Source organism: Schistocerca americana, chromosome 5 (assembly GCF_021461395.2).
Source record: "Schistocerca americana isolate TAMUIC-IGC-003095 chromosome 5, iqSchAmer2.1, whole genome shotgun sequence".
NCBI classification, from domain to species: Eukaryota; Metazoa; Arthropoda; class Insecta; order Orthoptera; family Acrididae; genus Schistocerca; species Schistocerca americana.
The window spans coordinates 368,691,312-368,696,400 of record NC_060123.1 but is presented as its reverse complement, the minus strand read 5'-3'; positions in this window follow the sequence as shown (position 1 = coordinate 368,696,400).

Sequence of the window (5,089 nt, the reverse complement as noted above, 5' to 3'; positions counted from 1 at the left end):
TGTTCACGTAACTGACACATGTTAATGACTGCAGTAATCAATGAAATTTAATATCACTTATTTTATCCCAGGATGTGTCCTTTCTTATCTTGTTTCATAGTTTTGCCTCTCACACTTTCAATATTTCATTTCTCAAAACTTCCCATTCATCAGCAGTTGTTCTCCCTTTCTGTGCTCTCTTTTAAACACTCATCAATCTCTTGTTGTTCCCACTTATACAGATCACAACTCCTTAATAGCCTATCTGTTTGCAATTTCCTCATCTTCACTCTGCAAGTGATAATTGGTAATTATGAGCAGATTTTATGCCTGCTTCTGAAAAGTTTTGCAGTCTAATACTTTGTTCCTAAATCTCTCTCTTACCATTATATAATCGACATGAAACCTACCATTGTCTCCATGACTCTTCCGCTTATGTAACATTCGTTGATGAATCTTAACCAAGGTTTTGCCATAAAGTTAAGTAACAAAAATTAAACTTTTTTTAACTAACAACTATGGAATTTAATTTTGGGGCTGTGCTGCAGACACATATGTAAACCGAATATTGCTGTCACAGAAAAGAGCAAATGGCATGTACATGGCATAGACCATGGAGTATCTTGTCATTAAATGTCTGTGCAGCTTAAATACTTGTCAATATAGTTTTGTAGCTAGTTAAAGTGTTTTTGTGATTTAATGAAAGGAAGCAAATATGTACAAGATCATAATACCCAAAAAAAATGTAACTACTTTTAAGAAAGAACAACATTATAAAATAACATATCAAAGCCCTTGTAAAAATGGTTATATGTGATTAATGAACTCCCTAACTCGCTAATAAGGGGAATGATTTCAACACCAAATTAACACTTCTTTTATGAACTATTTTAAATAAGATGCTGTAGTAAATTTACATATAATGTAATAAATATGTAAAATAGTTACAACATTCATCAGTTGTTTCATGTAATACATATTTTAAGTGTAAAATCTTAGAACTTGGTTCTTCATTTGTCCCACGGCTGTAAAAACCGAATGGGGAAATTAAGATTTAAACTGTTCCCACCAAGTGGTTTCAGTTGTTTCTTTTATGATATTCTTGTACCAAGTAATTATTTAAAAGGCTTGTTTAGCCTTGAAATAAAAAAATATACTGAATAAAGCTGTTCTGCAATTTGCTTGTCTTGTATCTATGAATCTACAACCCTACCAAAAGGCAGTTAAAAATCTGAGTCTAGTTATAATTGTTTTGAGATTGACCACTTCATTTGAAACCCCTGTTTCTAAGACTGAAAAGAATAAATTTTATATTTTCTCAAAAATGTTGCAAAATCATTCAAATTTTAGAATGGAAACTATTCAAAAATCCCATGTTATGGTTTTTTATCTCTCTATCCAAAAGTGTGTGCTTTAGATTTTTAAAAAATCTGTTAGTTTTTTTCTGTAATGTAAACAACAAGTTGGAGTCTTCAGGTGCGTATCTCTTGAAACTTTCTATTTAAATTATGTAACGCTTACTTTCAGTTGTTGAAATAATGCTTGTTGACTTTATTGCATTAAATAAAGCATGCAGTATTTTACTTTCATCACACAAAATCACGTACTTTTTTGTGAGCTGTTGAAGAACTGAGTTGAACATTCTGAAAAATCATAGTATCTTCTTAGCAAGTAAATTTTCACATAAAACTAAATTCCAGGCTTAAAGTTCCACATAAAAATTGCCCTTGGTAGGTACAAAAGTCTGCAAAATTGCATTCATTGCTGGGATCTACATTTTTCTTTATGACTATTCAGACCACATTTTATTTTAACTAACACTTTAATTATTTAATTGGAGAAACAGAAAAGTCCCAATCACAGTTGTCCTGAACTTCTTCCTCTGAATGATTCTCTGCTAGCAGAACTGCGATCACTGCTATTGTAAAATTGTTGTCGCCTCCCCCCCTCATATCAGACATCTTTCTCCATCCACTGGCTAACTATTTCATGAAACTTACGATCATTGAAACTGACACTTTCCTGCGAACACATCTTGACGAAAACAGGTACACAGTTCACGAGGCATGGTGTCAGGAGCCCCAAGATGGGTCAGTAACCCATGTTAATAATAAACATAGAAGGTGATAATGCAACAAATGACAAAACATAGTAGAGTTGGCGATTGAGGGAGGACTGGGGAGGGGATTCTGCCAGAACTAATCTCGGTTGGGAAGTGAGCTCAAAAATTTTCGCATTTTCTGAGAGATCACACTTTTTGAGTTAAGGATTAAAGAATATACTGCAATTGGTGAGTCAAAATAACTTTGTGATCTAATTTGCAAAAGTAGTGCTTGCAATTCCTTTCTTTTATATTGTTATTGAAGGTGTACTTGCTCTGTGTTTTAACATTTAATAAAAACCTTCCTATGCAAATTTTTAAGTAGGCCCCATGAACAATGCCATTCTTGGCAAAGCTTCTTTGAGAAATGTTCCTGAAGTCAGTCAGTCAGTGTTACATGAGTGAAGTTCCTTGTCATCAGTAGCTTGTATTGAAACAAATTGTCACTCATGTATTTAAATTAAACTCATTGACACCTTTATTGATCTCTGTTCCACTATCAGGGTGTATACGTGGACAAGGAAAAAAAATTCCCGGATTTCTCCCGGATTTTCCGGTTAAAAATACATTTTCTCCCGGGTGGAAACATAGTTTTTCCCTGTTAATTGACAGTATATTTTCTCTCAGAACTGTATAACTTATCAACCCTTTGAATGGTTATGGTTTTATACATGGACGTAGAATTTCCCGGAGCTTTAGAAAACAAAACACCTTTTGGAAAGGTGTTTGATGTGCAGTAACATGTACGCTGCATATTTTCGTATTACGAAAGTATAAATTCAAATTCCACCAAACACCGCATGTTACTTTCCGAAGCATTGAAATGAAGATTGCGTTGCATATTTGTAAGCCAGTCATAGCTCATGTCACGTGATCTCGCCAGCCAGTGACACTGGATATTCAGAGCTTCGGACACGTGGTGTAGTCAGTCAATAGCAACATCACTGTTAAGTAGCGCGAACACACGAACAGGAAATGTTAATAGTTTAAATTAATATATATAATGTTACTACAAGAAAAACAAAGCTTTCACATATAATATTGGTCTCTAAGGCCAATATGCTTCAAGAGGAGCTAAGCTTTCACATATAATGTTGGTCTTTAATGCACATATTACATTTTAAGATATATCACACAAATATGCCAGTAAATTTTTTTAATAACGACATAAAAGTGTGATCTTCTGGGCTATAAATGCTTCGAAGTGGCTCGTCATCAAAGAGCTGATTTTTAAATGAGTCCCAGATTCCCAGTGAAGTAGGGATCGACCTGATATTAAGCTTTTCAATGTGGTTTCGGGATGTAAATTTCCTTGGGTACTAGGTACTTTGTTATCTCATGTCCGGTTCTTTGTTATTGCATAATGCCTTACGTGCTAGAAGATGAAAACGTACACTTGAAATGCACCAAATAGTTGAAACTAGCCAATAGTTTGAAATTAAACCCTTTGTTTCAAATATATTGACTGCCTCAGCGGAAGAGATTACTAAAAGAAAATTTCTTCAGCAGTCCGATAAACATAACTTAATTGTTCTGCATAGCAATTAATGCTTGACTGTCAGAAAGGTGGAAATGAAATAAAATAAAATCTGAAACTAATAACGTATTTTAGCCTTCCGTAATTATGTGAATGTGTTTTAATTCGCATGATAGCTCCCGGCCAAAGAAATCAATTTTGTTTTCATTTGACGCGAGTGCAGTAGACAAAGTGGAAACAGCAAAATCACTAAATGTAAACACGGGTCACATGGAGACTACCCGCTTCCCTATTATAACTCAGACTGCTCTGCACATCAGACCCGTATTTCCGAACCGGGGCAATAGTAGATAGTGGCGTCCCTCGAGCGTTTGAGATAGTGCGTCAAAATAAAAAAAATAAAAAAAATCGAATTTTCAAAAATACATTCATTTTGTAGCGCACATCTTTCTGAAGACTCTGATACATAAAACACACGTGTCCGAGGAATTGTAAGACATGTTATCTGATCTTAAGTGTGCCAAAGTGCAGTGCCACACCTCTTCACACAGCATTCTTCTATCGCACGTCATTGTATTTCGGTCTGTGGAATTGAAACGTGTATATTTTGTACTGGATGCCATTAAACTATATTCAGGACAGCAGAAATTAAAATGTCCTATGGTACCTCTCCTGCTTCCAGTCGGCCGGTTTGACATCCTGCCCCTCTTTTTTTTAAAAAAACTCTTCAGAAAATTTGCACTCTTCATTCCCTATTAGCTAACAACTTGTTGCTTTGTGTGACATAAGATTAAGTATAGGATACATAAAGTCAGTAAAGAGAAAAGACAAGCAAGACAGTTCACATTTCTTCAATCCTTAGCTCCTACAATTTTTTTCTCTCTAATCTTGCTACAGCTTTACATGGCGTGTTTTCCTTTCTGCGAAAGTATCTGTTACCTCATCAAAGTCCGTCAGACGTTTTGCTACTTGAAAAATTGAAATGTCGTTGTCTGATACTAAAAAAAGCTGTAATCACAAATAGGCCCAAGACTGGTGTGGTTTCTCGACCTGATTACCTATATTTTGCCACTGTCTTCGAGATAAAACAAAATAGGCCTTTATAATACTGCAGCAATTGTAACACATGCCAAATAAACGAGACTGTTTTGGCAGAAATTATCATTTTTATAACACGGCAGAATATAATTTACGAAGTACAAATATCAAATGGCTATTAGGCCTACTACAAGCAAAAAGCTTTACGTTAGGAAATGGTTTTACACTTCATTCATACACTTCGGTTTCTCAAGCATGAGATCGAAAAGTAGTAGTGTGAAATTTTTATAGAAATTTGGAATCGTCTTATTCTTCCATAATTTGTGTGATGTCCCCGTTTCTTCTCCTTCCTCGTTCTAACAAACAATGTTACAAACAATGTTGTCATCACTAATTCTGTATCTATTCCTACCAATGTCAAAGGTTATTCGCCGGTTAACTTCACTAACTCTGCCAGAATCACCAGTTTAGTTATCCCGCGATTATTCTCAGGT